The 19,651-nt window shown below is 50.7% G+C and overlaps 1 protein-coding gene across 4 annotated transcripts in view; it reads left to right on the forward strand.

The window, feature by feature from the left end:
- The first annotated feature begins 3,620 nt into the window (after positions 1–3,620).
- The window catches only part of RARA (retinoic acid receptor alpha), a 58,887-nt gene continuing 42,856 nt past the window's right edge, over positions 3,621–19,651 (forward strand). The window contains exons 1-2 of one of the 4 annotated variants that reach the window (XM_020997459.2): positions 3,621–3,707; positions 5,052–5,129. The gene's annotated coding sequence lies outside the window, so the exon portion shown is untranslated. Of the gene's footprint in view, positions 3,708–5,051; positions 5,130–14,092; positions 14,243–19,651 lie in introns of those variants that run through there. The other 3 variants (XM_020997460.2, XM_020997463.2, XM_020997458.2) reach the window with 3 other exon arrangements.

Genomic DNA, 19,651 nt, shown 5'->3' on the forward strand with positions numbered 1-19,651 from the left:
GTAAAGCAGACTTAGAGTCCCAGCTTAGCTTCAGCTGCTCTTGTGGGAACAGAAGCTGATGTGTGTTTGTCAGAAAAGTCTTAAGTGTAACTCAGACAGCCGGTGAGCAAATTGAATAGAGGAAGAAAGTCCTTTCCTTGCTGGCTTTTCTAACTATAATCATGGGAGCTATTGAAGGTGGTGGGATTTTTAGTGGTGGCCATTGTTGGCCAGGATGATGGCTTATTTCTGTACAAGGTGATGGCAAAGATGCTGACCTCCGTTTGTGTGTATGTGTGTCTAGTGTGTTTATAACTGTTTAATTTGTACCAGGTGAATTTTTCCTGTCTCCCAAGTTTTTGTTAGACCATTGGATCCCTTGGATTTTGCTGGTGGAAGAATATAGGTACAGCGTGTAAATGTGAACCTAAGTTTCGCCTAAGCATTTCTGGCTCACTCAGTAAGGATTTGCATATGGCCAGATACCTGGCAAGAGAACCATTAAGGTCTAGGGAATCTAGAGATCAGAAGTTATCAGAGCCTTGTTCTCTTGCCCACTAATTCTCTTCTGTGAGTACCCTTTTAAAATACTAGTGAGAATGGAGAAAGGAAAAGTTAGGTTTTTTTTTTTTATTCCTTCTGATGGCATTCTGTTCTAGCATAATTTGATGAGAAACATCCTTGGGTCAAGCAGAGTGCTACCTCTCCATTTTGAAGGAGAGACCTGGCTTATAGGTGAGAAATGTTAATGTTACTGGTAACTTTACACTATAGCAGTGAACTGGCTTCTCCTGGGCCCCTTCAGAAGGAGGATGCTCATTCTTTCAAAATGTGTCTTGGCATGGTTTGTGGGGTATTTGTTGGCCTCACAGATGCGTTCTTATCCTTTCTCTGATTTAGTGTTTTGCTTCCAGTGACCTCCTTGTTGCTCTCTTTCCGAAGCCTCTGCTATTAAAGAAAGGGCCTCAGGTTGGGTAGAGGCTGAAGTCTTGTGAATATATCCAGAGGGTGGGAGTTACCAACTATCAGAATCTTAAGCTTACCTTTTTCACCTTTTTGGGGAGGTTGTCCAGTTATCTTGCCATACCACCCACCCTATTCTGCCCTGCAAAATATATCGTAGCCAAGATACCCTCAATTTCTGTGAATTTTCAAACAGTAATAGGAAAAGAGAGGTAGTGGGAGTCTACTCCTGTGGCTGTCTCCCCACTGGTTTTTAGCCTTAGCCCCAGGGCACTGGCTGTAGAAGCTAATTGGATGCAGGGGGCCTGGGTGAAGGCAGTTTGACTACTAGCAAGAAGAGAGAGAGAGCTCCCTTTTTAAAAAGCACTAATTGAGTTCTGAATCAGCCTCAGTCCCTTTGATCTCGCCTCTGTTTCCCACACAGCCTAAAAGAGCTAGATCAGCACTTTCTAACAAGGGTGCGCCACTGTGCCCCCCCCCCCCGACGCTCTCTACAGCCGCCATACACTGCTTGTCTCCTTCAGTTAAGATAATGAAGATGCTGAGAGATAAAATGTGTATTTAATAAGGGGGGGGAGTAGGGAGGCGAGGAGGCGGAAGGGGGCAACCGGGGCCCTCCCTGCAGTTTGGTGCCTGGCCAAGACTAGAGCTGAGAGTAAAGAGTAAGACTTGGCCCCAGGGTGTGGGGGTTTCTGGGCTTAAATCCAGCTGACTTCACTGCCTGCTGTTTGCCCTAAATTCCCCCACCTCCACCCTTTCACCCCCTTACTCCTTTCTTTCCAATCTTCCTATTCCTTATGAAAGAGATAGAATTCTGCTCTGACCCTCTCAACCACTTGGCCTTTGGTACAGTACCCCAACTCCAGAGCCAGCTACAAGGTCGGGTTTGGGCAACCCCCTCTCAGCCTAGGACTGCAGAAGCTATGGGCTACCAGTGGGGGGTGGAAAAAAAGCTGGAGTTAACGAAGACCAGCTGCTGGTCTGGGCCATGCCTATAACCAGCTGGGGCCAGCCTCTGGTGGTTGCTGGGGAGTGGGGGGTGACCTCCATTTCTGGGCACAAGGATATCCTGTGGCTGAGGGTTGTACTTTTCCCTAAACTTGGCCTTGTCCTTATTTTGCAGGGCACTAGTCCATTCCCCCACCCCTACTCCAACACACAGTCACAACCTCCTTTACTGAACTCACAACAGTGGTGGCCCATTTTGAGATCTGAAGATCTCCAAGCCCTTTTGTAAATACTTATTAACTTCCTGGGAAGGACTATAAGCTTTGTTTTACAGCTTGAGGAGGACTGAGGTACAAGAGGGTGAAAGATTTGGCCCCAAATCACCCTGCCTGGTTCCACCCCAGGGTCTTCATCCCCACACTGCCTGCTTTTACTTCTTTCTTCAGTTGGCTCTTGTTAGTGGTGGGAGGTGTCTTCGCCCTACAGGCTTCACTGAAGTTCCTCTCCTCTCAAGGAAAGGTCCACGCCCTCTCTCCCTCACTGAAATCTGTCCCTGGGCTCCCCTGGCCCTCCACCCCATGACACTTTCCCTGTTCTCCTGCCAGTAGCTTTTCTAAGCTGAGGAGAACTATGCAACTCTACTTACAAAATGCTACCAAGCAGCCAGCTGGGGTGCAGTCATACTCTGCTCTGCCCCTCTTACCTACCTGGCGCCTCTCCCCTGTCCCAACCTGAACTTTCTAAGATGCTTAGGATGATTTGCCACCCTAAATTAGGTCAGTAACCTTGGTGTTGATCTAACTTGCCAAGTGATCTGTTCCTCACACCCCCCTCCCTTTCTAAAAGGGTGCCTATGAGTGTCATGTAACACCCCTCACCCACCCCCACCCCCCTCCCCCCCCAAAATGCTTTCTAAAGATATTGCTCACTGGCAGTATAGACCAACTCTATGTCAGTGGGGTGAGATTGGTCAGATTGATCCCCCAGAGGGGATAAAGTTTGTTGTCTTGAGGCTCCAGTATTCCTTCTCCAAATAACAGAATCCCTACTTAACCCATACCTTTTTTGCTCCTCATCATAGATTCTTAGCTTCTAGCAATAACTCTGAAGCCATCCTTTCTCTGGTGTTAGAAATCAGGTTCCAGTTTTCCTCAGCTGTCTCAAAGGTTCCTAGGTATAAGTAACTGATAAGGTAGGGGAGCATTAGTGAAGGATTGGGAGGGAGCAGAGATGACAACATAGTTCTGCCAGGAAGAAAAGGCAAACTACCCGAAGTTAGCCCAGGGTCAAGAAAGCATTGGCTTTGGAGTCACAGAACCTGGGTTCAAATGTTGTCTCCAGGACTCCCACGATCTTGGACAAACCACCTCCTCTGGACCTCTTTTCTCATCTGTAAAATGAGAAGATTAGATTAGATTTCTGTTTGTTGCCATCAAAGTCCTTTTTACTTCAAAGCAGGAAAGGCCTTGGCTGCTCACCCCAATGGAAGGGGTTGGAGGGTGGAAGCCACTCCACTTCCATGCTAATGTGTGTGGAGGTGCCCCTTAGTTTCCAATCCCACCTGTGACTCAACTCTCCTCCCCTCAGCCCCCAAAGAAAAATCAGGCTCCAGCTTTTTGCACCCACTGATCCAGCCGGGGCTGGCAAAGGAGGGCGGGGAGAACGTGAGTTGGACCATGGGCTTTAGGACCCAACGGGAAGCGGCGCCTCTTGCAGCAGCCTAATCCAGAAGCAGGGGGGAATCCTGAATCGAGCTGAGGGCTTCCCCGTATCTCCTGGGAGCCCCATCGCCCCTTTGCCAGTACACACCTGAGCAGGTAGGCTTCTGCACCCCTGCCCCCACCTACATGTCCCCAGGGCTGGCCACTTGCCCGAGCCTCAGCTCTTTTACCATCTCAGGTTATCCCCATCCCTTCCCCCCACCTTAGCCACCATAGTCTAGGGCTATTGGAACAAGAACAGCGGGGTTCCCCAGAAAGTTCCTAATTCTGGGCTCCCTAACCTTCCATATTTTCTCCCTGGCGATTCTTTTCTTTTTTGCCCCTTATCCTTGCACTTGCCCCGGGTAAAAGCAGAAAGTGGAGAAGAGGTCTACTCAGGCCCCACAACCAAACCCAGTGCTAGAATAATGTCTATTCCTCCCCAAGAAAAAAGGAGACTCAGCAAGTTGGGGTGTGTGTATGTGTATGTGTGCAGAAAATATAGTAAACTGGGGGGAGGGGAGAATGGAGGGATGGAGAACCCTAGAGAGAAGAAGCTGGCTATGCTTGTGTCTTAGCTCCTTCGAGCCAGTGAGGGGAAGAATAGAAAGTTTAATGGGGGTGGGGGGCTTGTTGAACATTAGAGAGAAGCAAAGGAGTTGAAATACTTCTTCCCAGGCCCTGCCCATGTCTCACTGTGTTGGTCAGAGGTAAAAGGGTGGTGGATTGGGTCATGAGAGAATTTCATAGGCAGCTCTAAGGGTCGCTGGGTGGGCCTAGGAGTGAGGCCCTGCCCTGTTTTGGCCCTCTCTTCCAAACCTCTTGTAAGTTCCCTAAGCTTTTCATTCCTTCAGCACCTGTTCCCCTTCTCCTCTCCCCCCCACCCACAAACAAACAAACAAAAACCACACACGCAACAAAATAGACATGACCTTGTCCCTGCCTTGACCAGCCTTGCCGGGGGTGTCTGGTTGTAGGATCTTGTGCTGTCCTAGAGGTGGCTGAATGAGCAGAAGAGGGATTCCAGAGTCTGGCCCAGGAAAGGAAGGAGGCAGGCTGAGCCCAGATGGCTGGGGAGGGGAGGGGGGTGTTGTGGGCCAGATGGAGGAGGCCACCGGGAAGTCGCCCAGCCCTGCCAACTCCCTGGGCTCCTCTCTTTCCAGAGCCCTGGGCTTCTGGTGTTACCCTGGGGCTGGGTGGCCCTGAGGCCTTTCTGCTTTTCCATGTTTACCCTTTGTTATTTTTTCCTTCCATGGGGAGGAGTAGCTAGATGAACTGGTCCTATCCTTAGCAGCTCTAGAGCGTGACTTTGTGTCAATGTGTGTGACAATCTCAGTTATTCTGTATTCATGTGTATCTTGCTCCCCTTTAGAAGGGGGAAGTAGGTTGGGGAGGGGAAGGAGGCAGAACAAGAAAGGGCAGCCTTGGAACCACTGGTGTGGCCCCTGTTTTTCCTTGCAGACACATGAAGCTGGGCCTAGTGGGGTGTGCTCTGGTGACCCACGGTGCCATTGGCCTTTGACCTGGGGGCAGGAGGAGGTGAGTGGCTGATTTTTTTTTTTTTAGTTTTTAGGCAATTGGGGTTAAGTGACTTGCCCAGGGTCACACAGCTAGTAAGTGTCAAGTGTTTGGTCTGAGGCCAGATTTGAACTCAGGTTCTCCTGACTTCAGGGTTGGTGCTCTATCCACTGCACCACCTAGCTGCCCCTTAACACTGTTCTTAGTTTTTTTTGGTGGATTTGTGTTGTGTATGAGTGGCTGATTTTAAGGTCTTTCTTTTTTTCTTTGTAATAAGATATGAACTTGGGAGGGGGAGCGTTTCTATGGTCTACTTGCTCAGCTGCCTAACAGTTCACCAGTAGCTTCTCTATCTTATCTTTCCCCCACCCTCCAAAAAAAGTGTTCTCTGACTTAGATAGTTTGGGATGTGGGGAGAGAGAGAATAAATCATCAGGTTTTGTTGTAGGGGGAGGGTGGTGCTGCTACTGAGATTTTTCTCCCATCATCCCTGACTCAAGGGTTCACATTCTCCCCTGTAGGTATGAAGCTTGTCCGTATGCTTGGTTCTTAACTTCTCTTTTATGGAGCTGTACCTCTTTACCCCAACCCTGACTCCCCCTTCTTTCCTCCATCCTTCAATTGCTGTCCTTGGCCTTGTCTCTCCCCTGCCCCATGGCTTCCTTGTCTGGCTCAGTGGGCAGGAGTACTAATCAGATTGGACAGCTGAGATTCGTGGTGGCTGAGAAAGCAGTCTAGGGTGTGGGGATAGTCAGAGAATAGTACCCAGAGCACTACCACCCTGGTTGTACCCACACCTCAACTACACTTGGCATGGCCAGAGGGAAGAGGGATGTTAGAAATGAATAGTTTGGAGGGACTGCAAGTTGATGGGTATTTTAGTGGTGATGGTCAGGGAATTTACTGTGGGCATTGTTGATATCTTGCCAGATACTTGGTGTCTGCTTCTTGCTAATGTTTTTCACATCTGGGACAGAGTGAAGACAAGGACCTAGATAGTGTGGGACAGATCTGGTGGCTTCCTACAGTTGGGGCTTCTGTCTTCTGGGAATAGATGATATCCCTTCTCTCTTGCATTCCAATAAAATGGAGGCTCCTTGAGGAAAAGAACTGTTGGGTTGTGGGTTTGTTTTTCTGTATCCCCAATACCTAACACAGTACCTGGCACATAGTAAATGCTTGTTGTTGTTGTTCATGACCCCATTCAGGGTTTTCTTGGCAAAGACACTGGAGTGGTTTGCCATTTCCTTCTCTAGCTCATTTAACAGATGAGGAAACAGGCAAACAGAATTAAGTGACTTGCCCAGGGTTACACAGCTAGTAAGTGTCTGAGGCCAGATTTGAACTCAGGAAGATGAATCTTCCTGACTGCAAGCCTGAAACTTTATCCACTGTGTCACCTAGCTACCCTTGTAAAGGCTTCATAAATATTGAATTGGCCCCCTAAGATCCATAGATCCTCCCAGCTGCCAATCCCTAATGCCCTTTGTCCTTTCCTGATGCCTTGGGAGGTTCTTACTTCTCGGTCCATCTATTGGAACTTCCCACTGAGCCTACAGTCTGGATTCTGCAAGAGCTATATGGGTGTTTCTGTGGCTTTTCCTCACCTCCAAGGTATTTCTCACTCAGTCTCTGGGCTGAGATCCAGGACTCCTGGGTTTGCCTCTTCACTGTTGTATGTCTTCGCTGGCAGCCTGTGGAGAGTTGTTGAGCTGGTTTCCTTTTGTATGGGGTTGGGAGAACCATCTCTCTGGGTTGGGAGGTAACTGGAAATCCCAGGACACCATTAATGTAGTCATCACAACCCCCATTCCCAACCTAACCCCCAGGCTTCCAAAGCCATTGGGATTGGGTCAGGCAGGCATGCATAGCCTAGTAGAGTGTCCAGTGAGTATACCAGCCTCCAGCTTTATATTTAAGGAGCTGAGGTTTTTTTTTTAGCTTCTCCATGCCCTGCTTGGCTCTTTCACATAGGTGGGTGATTACTAAACTATCTTCTGCTCTGGTTCCTTTTCTTGTTAGGTTCTTAGAGCACTGACCTTTTCCAGCTAGTAGGGAGAAAGGGCTCTATGCCCAGGAGAGTTGGAGAAGGGGAGGGAGTCTCCACTACCCGGTCATTCAGATTGGGCCAGGGAGCTGGTATTTCCTCACCCAACTCTCGAAACTATTCTCTCCCCTCCTTCTGCTTCCAGTATCTCAATCTTTTAGGCTGGTCACCATTCTGTTTGATGCCCACAATGTGGCTGACCTTGATTGGTTGAGGATTGAAAGAGTCCTCAAGTCTGCCCCCTCTTTCCTTTCTTCTTTGGTGGTGGTGGGAGCTGGCTCTGAGAATGTAGACACAGACAGCTAGAACTGTCCAAGAGGGTAGGATGTCCTCAGGATGGCCAATTTGGCACCTGCCCTAGGCTGAAGTGCTGGACATCGTTCTGAGCCCAGAATGGGGGGGAGCAGGATGGCACACAGTTCTCTCCCTCCCCCCTCATTTCCTGCTCCTTGGGCAGCTGTGGGCGAGAGGCAGCAGGGACTATTTTTAGTTGGCCTGTCCCCTAGCAGGAGAGACGTGCAGAAAGGCACGGGGCAGAGGGGGACTGTTGGCCAAGGTGGGTGGGTGGGGGCTGAAGGAGAGAGGAGGGACCTAAGGGACTGTTGGCGATGGGGAGGGAGCTGTAGAAGGGTAGGGGTGGGCACTGGACTTGGGGTGGTTATGGGAGGGTGGGTCATAGAGTCAGATCTGAGATGTAAGTATCGGAGCCCGGGGGTTGGAATGTGGTCTGACCCAGCCTGAGGGAGTGGAGCTAAAAGAAAGTCTGCAGAGTAGAGGAGGGAAAAGCAGCCCCAGCCTTTTTGTCATCCCTATCCTAAGCTCCTTGGGCTGCTTGATCTGGGTCTTTGTCTTGCCAAAGGTTGCCTCCTTCCGTGTAACGTTGCAATAGGGTCTCTTTTGTCAGATTTAGTTACTTTGGTATCTGCTGAGGCCACACTTTGTTGATGCAGAGCCCTACCCTGGTTTGTTTATCGGTCTCTGATTTCTGGATACAGGTTTTCCCAGCAGTTGTAATGAAGACAGGTTTTAGGTTTGGGTAGTATTTCAGACAATTGGGTTAAAACTAGGGGAATTTGGACTTTGGAAGGTCTGATCTAAAAGGGACCTTAGTGCAATGAAGACAACATTAAATCTGACATCGCAGGACTTGAGTTCGAATCATTCCTTGTCTTATAACTTCTCTGGACCAATTTCCTCATATGTAAAATGAGAGGTTAGAAATGGATTACCTCAAAGGTTCCTTCTAGCTCTAAATCTGCTCCACTAATTTAATCCATTTCCTATGCAGGTGTGTGTGTACACACACACACACACACACACACACACACACACACACACACACACTCGAAAGCTTGAAGAAACTAAGGCCCAAGGTAGCAAAGGCAGGACGGGGAACCACGTCTCCTGGACTGAGACTTTCTACAGCATTATTATGTAGCTTTCATGTCAAAAAAACAGTTTATTAGGGTCCTCTGTGCCCACTCAATGATAAAACCTAATACAGAGGAGGCGATCAGTATAAGTTGAAGATGATGCTAATTCCTCCCATTTTCCTTACAGAAGGCTTCAGGAAAGAGTTCCAGGCTATTTCTTGGGTCCTCTACATAGTCTTCACCCCCAAAGGAATAAAAGATTTAAAGCTGTAAGGGACCTTCTAAGGTCATTTGATCTAACTTTCTCAGAAAATGGACCCAAGGTCACACAGTGATAGATAATTGTACTCTGACTCCAAACCCAGTACTATTCCACTATACTCCACTGCCTTCAGTATGGGACAGGTGGGCATTACCAAGGCTCCTTCTACTAAACTTCTGATTCCTCTTAAGTTGGAAATGGGAGGAGGAAGGTGAACAAAGACAGACATTTGAGACTTGGGGCAGAGAGACAGATGAGGAATGGGATGTAGAGGAGAGGAGGGAGGAAGAAGACTGTGATAGAGGTTGTTGGGTGGGTTGAAGTTGACTAGGATATCTAGTGTCCCACAGAGTATCTACTAAGGCCCGATTCCTTCAGTATTCCATCACCGACTCCCAACCTTTCACACCAGTATTCAATCTGCCTGGAAGAATGTATTCTCTTCCTCCCCTACCTTCAGCTGATCTCAGTTGACTTGGGCAGATATTGCCCCTCCTCCTTCCCTCTCAGTCACTGTCTGTGTCTCTGTCTCTGGGGGGCTATGTCATCCCCCACCCCCAACCTCTGGGCTTTCTGCCACAGTGCGTGAGAAATCGATAGTGCAAATGGATTGAGGATTGAGGCTGTCTGGCCTTCTGGCTCCCCTTGGGGCTCCCCCATCCCCTCCCCCAATCTTCTGGGACTAGAGACTCCAGAAAACATGGGGATGGGGTGGGATTCAGGGGGAGAATTTAATCCCACTGAATTTGAACCGTTAGGACTAACCTTTCTCCACCCCTCTATTGGCTAAGGGTAAGGGATATGAAGGAAAGTATTGTGGCTTGAGGGAAGGGGGATCAGATGGATATGGAAATTATTTTGCTGGGGGAATGGAGTTGGGTGGGGAAATATGCCTGGCAAATATTCTTGAACCTTCATTTGCTGACTGGTGGTGGAGAAGTGGAGTGGAGGAGTCCAATTTTAGGACATTTTCTGCCAGGCTGGCACCAGGGTGACAGTGGGAAGGAAGAATGCCATTGGGGGGAACTAGGGAAAGGAACTGGATAATAGCCCATCCCACCAGCCACTGCTTACCCAATCCCCCACCTACTCAGTTCTCTTGCCTGACAACTCAGCAGCTGCTAGGATATGGGGGTGGGGGTAACAAGGGCAGGAGGGGGGGTACTGCCAGGGCATGTTGATCGAGACATGGTGCCTGGGTACAACTTGGGTGGCAGGAGGAGGTTGGGCTGGCAGTAGTGTGAGTGGTGAGTGATGGGCAGAGGGCAGATTGTCATGGGGGTAGGGTCTTGGATGACTTGTTTGAATTAGAGATTGGGCATTGGCAGTGTGGAGAATTGCCAACTTGAGGGGGCAGAGGATAGGAATGGGTGTCATTGACACCAGAACTCCCTGAATTGTGCTTCCACACAGGGGTGGTCATGGGCAATATGCAGGAGGTTCCAACTCTCTTCAATGCTACCACCACCTTCCCACAGCCCTTATTCCCTTGGCAATGCCTAGCAGGCACAGCAACCCCAGTGACTAAGTCACTTCTGTCCCAGAAGCTGGCATGATGCCAACTTCAGCCCTTCTCGGCAGGTGAGTCACTGCCCTGGCATCTCTTCCGGATACAGCTGAGTCACCCTAGTTGTGTCTAATGGGGTGGTGGGTACTGGGTCCCAGAGGCCTGTGATTTGAGTTACACTCCACTCCCAGACAATTCCTTTGACATTGCCTACCATGTCTTGGTCTGTTCTGGATCTAATAGATTTTTCTGTTCCCTTTCCACCTTTTCCCCCCTAATCTCTTCTTCCATCATGCCTGTGCCCATCCCAATTAGCTTTTCCTTTGCAAAAGTGGTCCGGTAAGGGTGGTATTTCCTAGTATGGGAAACCTTTCAAGTATTCCAACAAAGGAGTTGATAGCCTGTGTGGTGATGGGAGAGATGGTGTATGAAGTCCTGAAGACAGTAGCTCCTTTCTCAAATGCTGACTAAAAGGTACATAGAGGATTCTACTTCTTTCTTCTTGACCCAAAATGTGCCATTTTACATTTCTGTTTGCTAATTGGAAGTCAGGGGACCTCAGCCCTCTTTCCCCTAAACAATCCCTCTTTAGTCCCAATACCACATCCTCACTCATCTCTCTACCCTTCACCTAAACCCCTGGTGAAATAGGGCAATATAATGGAAAAAGCTCAAGATTGAGAGTGAGGAGATGCAGGTTTTGGTCTTAGATCTTGTGTTAACTTGTGTGATTCTATTCCCCCAATCCTCTGACCTCTACTGTGCCTAGTCTGGGATAATTTATTTGTGGTTGGAATCTCTGCTCTGTGTGTGTGTGTGTGTGTGTGTGTGTGTGTGTGTGTGTTGAGGGGGTTGTAAGGAGAAGGGAAGGGCTGAGACTGGAAAAGACTAAGAATCTTTGGGGGGGAAGGGGGTGGGGGAGGGAAGTCAAAGAATAGCTTGTTTTCTGCTCATTCTATGTACCCTGAAAAGCCATTTACTTCTCAGTATCTCCTACCATTTGTGTCTGTTTCCCCTGAAGCCTCTTTGGCTTTTTGGTCTGGAATTCTGCTTCTAGGTCATGGGGGGGCGGGGAAGCGGGGAGAAGAAGCAGCTTTCTCCTGCTCAGACGTGTGTGTGTCCAACACAGCTGGAGCTCAGCTGCTTCTGGAAAAAAAAAAGCTGACTTTGGGGCAGTCCCTGGGGCTCCCTGCTCCTCTCCTAGGCCCTCTGTAGGATATGGGATACCCAGGCTTCTTCCTTTCTCCTCCCTCCCTACCTTAAATCTGAAAAGTTCCACTTCTGTGTACTTAGGGGTGGGAAATAAACGGCAAAGGGTTAGGCACTTGGTTGGGGGGACAGAGCTGAGAATGCTTACTGGGCAATGGGCTTGAGAGGGCTTGTGGGGTTATCAAACTCTGGTCCATTTCCTGGGGTAGAGGGACCTAAAGAATTCATTTGTCAGTGTGGTCTTACCCCTACGTGTCTCTGTTCTTCTGTGTGTGAAGCTATTGGTATATGTATATGTCTGTCTGTTAGCCCCTTGCCCCTTGCAGGCAAACACAAGCTCAATCCAGCTGTAGTAGCCAAGACAGGGTGGAGGGGCTGGCTGTTGGGGGTGGGTTTATGGGTTGGGGCAGGTGATTGATCTGCTCTGCTTCCATCTCCACCCCCACTCCAGCAGCACCCTGTGTTGCTGAATTGAATCAGGGAGGTGGGGGTGGGTGGGAGAAGGGGTTAAGCATTAGCATCCACATCTGGGAGCCATTGGTGCATTCCTACCCGCTGAGCACATGTTTGCGGATGGATCTGGCCTGGATGGGGTGGGAGGGGATGGGCGGCTGAAAAGGCAGACGGAAATCAAGGCGGGAGGAGGAGATAGAGCACTGATCCGACAGGAAGGAGTGGGGGGGGGAGAGAGGGACAGATATTCTCTCCAGAGCTAGCTGGGTATACCACCATCATGCCAGGTCATAACAGTTCATCCATTTTTCTCCCCACTCCCTACCCCCCAAAATAAAAACAAGATAGGTCAAGGCCTAGACCCAGGAGGTCATTCTAAATTACCTTGACTGGCAAGGGGTTGAGAATCCAAGTAGGAAGTAGAAGAAGTTGGTTTTCTCCTCCTAGCTTCCTTCAATCAACAAATATTTAAGTACCTATTTTGTGTCATACAGGGCTAGGGTATAGGAATACAAAGATAAAATCCCCTTTGCCCAAGGAGCTTACTGTGAATCCTGGGACCTCAGTTTCCACCTTGTGTAATATGAGAAGGTGGGACTAGGCCATTTCTAAGGTACCACCCTCTCTGACATTCTGTGTACTAAGGACCCTTCCTTCCCTAATATTCTAGCATTGTCTCTGCTGCATTTTAGGTCCCAGGCCTTTGACCCCCTTCAAATCTGGAAAGTCCTTCGGGAGGGCCTGTAGCTCAGGGCCCTGTGTCTGTCACTTCTTTCCTCTGATATTCCCATGGTTTCCTACTATCTAAGACTCTTCCCGCCCAAGAATAAGCATAGGCCTTAGACAGTAGCCAGCTGTCTCTGGGGAAGCTGGATAGAAATATGCATTTTTTTAAAAAATGTTTGCATTGGTATGATTGGGAGTTAGGATTCAGAAATAAGGAGACAATTCCTGCCCCCATCCCTATTTCTATAACGTTGGGGACCTTAGTGCTGATGTCTGTGTTCTAGTAGAAAGACATTTCTGCTCTGGGTTGTCACTTAACCACGTGACTTTGGACAAGTCACTTGCCACACTTGGGCTTCAGTTTTCAGTAAATGGAGGGGGTTGGACTCGGTGTTCTCTAAGGCCCTTTCCAGCTCTGATATTCTTTGATTCTATTTGAGAAGAGCTGGGACCTGGCTCTTATTTCTTTCTACTCCCGCCCCCAGCAGAGCCAAAGAAGGAAAATGAATCAGAGTCTGCATTTCTCCCGGGGGTGGGGGGCGGGTAAGAGGTGTGTGGAAAGGGGGTGGGGGGGCAGGGGAAGAAGGTTCTTAGGCTCCCCCTACTGGACAGAGAGCTGCTGTCTTTGGGGGCTAGGGGGCGGGGCCCCCTTTTTAAAAGGGGGTGGTGGTGAAGAAAAGGGGGTCTCACGCCCTCTAGCCTTGTGTGAGAGAAAGGGAGTTGTGGGATTGTCTAGATCCGATTGGTGCCTTACTGGTGCTGATACCTGGCTCCACGAGAATCCAGGGATTCTCCTTCTCTTTCCTTAGGAACATTAGGGGAAGTGAAATCCTTAGAGTCAGAGGCTGGATCACTAGGGTGACTTCGTCCCTAGCCTCTCCCTCCCTCTTCAAGTACCCTCGCCTGATATCCCTATGCATGTGCTTGCCCCTTGCATTGTGTAGGTTGGCGCTTCTAAATAGGTGACATGGGGTCTGCCAGGGATTCTAGGTGGATGGGGGTCATTCTGACCTCTCCCGGTCCATCCCTCGCACCCTCCAACGCCCCCAATAAGATGCTTGTAGCCTCCTCTCCTCCAGCCGCCTCCATCGGGGAAAGAGGGTGGGGGGGTTCATTCTGGTTCCCACGCTCCCGTCTCCCCCCCCACCCCCGCCTGCCCTCTCTGCTCCTTTAACACACCTCTTCGGGAGTATGCAGGGGAGGTGGGGTAGTACTCCCGGAGCCACGCCCCTGGGTCCGAGGATTGGCCAGCTCGGCGGGGCGGGAGGCGGGCCCGTGGGGAGGAGGCCGGTACCCCCACCCCTCCAGCACCCCGCCTACCCCCCCCCCAGCCCGGGGCTCCGGGTAAAGTTTCATGCTCGGCACGTGACTCGCCATGGCCGCTGTTCTCTCCCCGCGCCCCTGAGCCCAGCAGCGCGGCCCCTGTCCCGGACTCTCCCCCTCCGAGGTCCCAGACCCGAGCCCTCACCCGAGGACTAGGAGGAGGGAGGGAGGGGCCCGGGCGCGCCGCGCTCCGCTCGGCAGACAGACTGACGGACCAGCTCCTCCGGCTGCCAGGTAGCCCCCGCCGTCCTCACCCCGCCCCCAGACTTGGGGAGACCTCACCCCAACCCCGGTCCTCCGGCTTCAGCTGCTCTCGGGCTCTGCAAGCCGGCGAGGAGCGGGACAACTAGGCGCGGGACTAGGGAACCCGGGCTCACTAGACTCCCAGACCGGACGTAGCCTCCGGCATGGAAGGGAGGGGGAGGCTCTGGGGAAACCCACGGTTTGGGGGTGGCTGTGGCTGTGTGTGGGTGTGCGTGCGCGCTTGTGTGTGAGGGGCCGCCTGTGCGTCCGTGTTGGTGTCTTTTGTATGAGCCTCTGTCTTTGTGAGACTGTATATAGGTGTCTGGGTGTATGTGTCAGTGACTGTGTAAGGTATGGGTGTGTATGTCTGTAGGGGTGTCTGGGTGACTGTGACTGTGTATGGGTGTTATGTGTCTGGCGGTGTGTATATCTGTGACCGTACGGGTATGTTGTCTGTGGGGGCGTGTCCATTGGTGTCTGTGGTAATGTGTCTGTGAATGGGTGTTTCTGTATCTGAGTAATGGGGGGGTGTATGTAGGTGTCTGTGCTTGTGTCTGTATGTGGATGTATGTAGTGGTCTGTGATTTTGTGTGTATGTGTGTGTCCGTGTCTGTGTGTGGTCTGTGGGTCTTTCCGACCTTGTGTGGATCCCTGTTCTTATCCATCAACTTCCATGAGTGTTTCTCAGGATCACAGGTCCAGAGAGCTAGGAGGGACCCCAGAGTCTATCTTATATACTCCCCCCTCCAACCTCCGGTTCTCTGTGTGTCCATCTGACTGGGTCTTAATGTTTAGGTGTGTATGTCTGGGTCTGTGCATGTTTGTGTGTGTTCTGTTTGTGTCAGTAGGTCTGGATTTGTATGTGCTTATGTGTATCTGGGCCTGTGAGAATGTGTCGATTTGGTTCTGTGTGTCTGGGCCCCTGTGTGTGTGCGTACATGTGTGTTTTTCTGAGTCTGGATCTGTGAGTGTACCTGTGTTATCTGTATGAGTGTCTTGTGTCAGAGACACCATAGAAAACTTTTCTTTTTTACTTTTGAAAAAACAAAACAAAAAGAGACTTTCAAACCTGTTTGGGGAGAGATCAGATGCCCAAAGGGCTGGCCCACTCCCTGTTATCTGAGCCTTCCTGTAGTTTTGGGAGAATTAGCTGGGGGCCCACCCCCACTCAGGGGAGCCAGGCTGGGGAGAAGAGGACTTGGGCAGCTTTTGGGGGGATCTTGGGTAAAGCTGAGGATAGTTTTTCCAATCTGGGATTTTGGAGCTGAAGCTCACAGAATAGGTAGCAGGCAGGGTTGGTAGTGGGATTGCAAAGAGGTGATTTGGGGTATTGTCCAGTTAATCTTGCTAGGAATGGTACTGATGTTGGGGGATCATATTGACCCCCTCCTTAATGAGGGGGTTGTCTTTTTTTTGGGGGGGGGAACATGGCTGTCTGTTCTGCCCAGGATTGGCTCTGCTGGGAACTGTCTGGGACCTGGTACAACCCTGATTCTTGCTGACTCCAGTACCACCCACAGAGGCTGGGAAGCTGTGGGCCAGATGTGTGTGTGTGTGTGTGCGCGCTCACGCGCGCGGGGGTGGAGGGGTGTTGGTCACTAAGAAATCAGTTTTTCTTTTTCTCTTACCCACTGCCCTTATCTACCCTGGGTACAATCCCTCTACCTGATGAGTTAATGGTGGGTGTGGGGAGGCAGGGAAAAAACAGAATAGGGAAAACTTTCTCTTTTCTTCCTAGGCAAGGAGGAAGTTTAGAGATCTGAACAAAAGGATCCTCTTACCTCAGGAATTCCCCCTCCCCCAGCTCAGACAAGGACCCCCAACTGTTCTTGGTACTAATGCCCCCCAAAAAACTATGTTAAAGTTTTCTTCTACCCTCCTCCCTCTTCTGGGGCAGACTGTTAGAGTGTTCAGACTTTTAAGTCTGCTTCCACTGACTTGTTTTGTGTGATATATGTGTGTGTGTACGTTTACATGTACGTAATTTACTCACATGTGTGCATGTGGGATCCCTGATCTCCTGAGAGACTTTTTCCTTTTTTACATCTTCTTGACTTCCTTGCCCTCCCCTGGGATTCCCACCATCCTCCCTCTTACTTCCCACTTCCCAGTTGTCTCCATCTGAGTGCATATTCCTTCTTCCAGGAGCAGCAAGGATAGGTGATCTAAAATCTCCTTTTGTCCCTTCCTAAACTTGAGTTGCCATATGTCCAAGTTGGGAACATGTAACCCTCCCATCACCCAATCCAAAGTCATTTCTTTCCTCGGAGGAGACCAGAGTGCAAACCCCAAACTCATCTCCTGTTTTGTGGGAGGGTAGCGATTTTGGGGAATCCCCCAAACTAGTGTGTAGGGGATGTTCTGAGCCTTGGGGCTTCCCCTGGGGGTGGGGAAGGGTCTGGAAACACTCTTCCTACCTGGGCCCCGCCTCCTAGTCCTATCTCTGTGCTGTGAGGGCCAGGCCTATCCAGGGTTTGGAGACAAGGGGTATTAACATTTTGTGGTTGGCTGTTACCTTGCCACTGTATCACTTGCAAATTGAAGGGACCAGGTTTTGGTGGAGTCAAGTGAGCTTAGAATGCAGTAGAGAGTTTGTTTGGGTGAGAGAAGTGTGAGATCAGTTTTGACTGGAATCTTGCAATGTCCTGAGCCAGAAAGGTCACTGAGGTCAGACAAAGTAGGACTTCCTAGCCATTGGGAACTGGAGATCCCAGCTTTGGAGGGGGAATGTGTGTGTGTGTATGTGTGGTACCTTTTTCTATGGGGAGTGTTTCTAGATAGCCTCACTGTCTGATCTGGGGGACACAGGTAGAGGACTGAGATGACCTCTAGCCTACTGAGTCTTACATATCCTCCTACTTTCCCTCCATTTCAGTCTTGTAGCAACTTGGAGCCAGGACTAGCCACAGCCCTCACCCACTGTGGGGCTGGGATAGCTGTGGTACCTCTATCTTCCTACCCTGGGGGCCCCTTCCTTCATATATCAGCCTAGCAGGAAGTTGGCTGTGGGGAGCCCCATCTCACTTGGTTCATTGTCCTTTCCCCACCCCAGCCCCCACTTTGCTTTTTTGCTGGGCATAGTCACCCACACGTGCCACAACATAGTTCCTGCTACTCATGCGTAGGGGATTGGCATTATCTGAGGTGGCCCTTAATCTGTGGGCTATTGGTGGAAGGTCTTGGCAAAGATCCCTCAGGTGGGGGTGGGCAAGGGTCTGGAGCCATTCCTTTTTCCTGGACTCCCCTACCCAAAGGGCTGGGCCTGTACTCTTGGCATTTCCCTCTGTCTCACTCCCTGCCTGGAGTTGTAGACGGGGATGGTTCCCAGGACCAAAAGGCTAGGGCCTGCCAGCTGTGCCTCTGGCACCACTGACAACATGGGCACAAGCCCCGCAGCTCTGGCTCGTGGCCCTTTGGATGGTGGGGTGGCACATACAGGACGGAATGGTCCTCAGAGAGCCTGTGAGGGCAGCAGGCTAAGAGCTGCAGAATCTCTAGGGAGTCTGGTTTGGACTCTCCTCTCTCCCTTAGCCACAGGTCCTCAGCTCTTCCCATCCTCCCTCCCCCCTGTAATCCCATGCCAGTAACAAATGGATTTAGGATAAATGGGGTTAATCTCTCTTGTCCCACATCATCTTCCTGCACACTGCTGGGGACCTGCTGTGACCTTGTCTAGAAAGCCTAGTTTGGGGTATTGGGAGTTGATGACTGGGGTATGAGTCTCTAAGGTGGAGTCTAGTCTCGTTGGGTTTGGGGAGTGAGAATGTATGGCTGACTCCTCCTAGCATCAGTGAGCCTTACTTTACAGCCCTCCTAATGCCTTCTTTCCCCTTCCCTTCTTAGTTCCCTCTCTTTTTTATCATGGAAAACTACTTTCCCCCTTCACCACCTTCTCTCCTCTCACTGCCCCCCCTTACCCACCCCTGCTGTTTGTAGCCCACACAGTTTGGGGGAGAAGGAGGGAGAGGCTGTTTTCAAAGTGAGCATGGATCTCTGTGTGTGTCCGGGTGTGTGTTGGGAATTGTATGGATTGGGTGTCTGGGTGTCTCTGTGGGAGGTGAGAGCGGCTTGGGTTTGTGTGTGTGTGTGTGTGTGTGTGTGTGTGTGTGTGTGTGAGAGAGAGAGAGAGAGAGAGAGAGAGAGAGAGAGAGAGAGAGAGAGAGAGAGAGAGAGAGAGAGAGAGGTGGGGGGGAAGTAGCTTGTATGTCTGTCCAGGGGTGTCTGTGTCAAGGTTTTGGGGGGGATTGTCTCCCTCTGTCTGGGTCTCTGCCTCCCCAAAGCCCCCACAGCCTGGACCGCCTGCTGCTCTTTCTGCAATTGGAGCCTCTTCTTGCTTGTTTCTGGAATTTGGAGAGGAGGAGGAGGCAGACAGACCTCCCACACTCTGGCTCGCCTGCCTGGCATCTTAGGGGGAGGGGAGGAGAGAAGGGGCATGCTGGGTTCCTTCCTTCCCTGAAGATAGGTATGGTAGGAAAGAGCTGCCTTACCAGAGTCCTACACCCCACTCCCCTGCTCCACAATGAGTTCCTACACAGAGTTGGAGACCAGGAAAAATGGTACATATATACAGACTTACTCTGCTCTATCCTCCCTCAGCTAGGGAGGAGGTAACAACCCCTGGTGGATGCCCCCACAGGCACAACTGGGGCCCCCACCCCATTGTCAGTCCCAGCAGGGATTAAACTGATGCCACAGCCTGGGTCCTGCACCTGTCAACCTCTCCCACTCTGTCTTGTCCTGTAACCAGAGCTCATAGGGTGGGGGCTGAAGCGTGACAGGTGGAATTTCTAGGGCCTTACACCCCCTCCTCCCATACCACTCTCAGCAGGTGTTCCCCCTCTTCTTCCCTAACACCCCTCTTCCCTAACAACTTAGACTCCCCCATCCCTACTCCGGTCTACCCTATCCCCATACCCCACCCTATTTCTTGTAGGACAAAGACCACAAATAGAATGGAGGAGAAGGAACACAGAGAGGCCCTAATTCTATTTCTTTCACATCCTTAGATCTCCCCCCTTTTCCTTCTGAGCCCCTACTGCTCCTCCTGTGATGGTTGGGGAGATTTGGGGGTAGTTCTCCCTTAATATTTTAATGGCATGAACATTGGGAGCTCAGCTCAGGACCAGTGGGGCGTCTAGGTCTGGCTGGCCGCCCGGCCTGGGCTAAATATAGTCCAGGACATCTGCAGAGAAGGGGGAGAGAGGGGGGAGGTTCCATTCCCTCCTTCGGGCCAAGGTGCCCTCTCCTGACCGGGCACCTTGGAACTGGGAGGGGTATTCCTTGGCACTCATGTCTGAGGCATAGGACAGAGAGAGCAACTGAGAGCTTCGATCTTCTCTTCCCAGACAGAGAGAGCGTGGCCTGTTTTAGGGGATGACTGAGATGAACGTAGAAAGGATT

Source organism: Phascolarctos cinereus, unplaced genomic scaffold (assembly GCF_003287225.1).
Source record: "Phascolarctos cinereus isolate Bilbo 61053 unplaced genomic scaffold, phaCin_HiC Scaffold_5;HRSCAF=322, whole genome shotgun sequence".
Taxonomy (NCBI): domain Eukaryota; kingdom Metazoa; phylum Chordata; class Mammalia; order Diprotodontia; family Phascolarctidae; genus Phascolarctos; species Phascolarctos cinereus.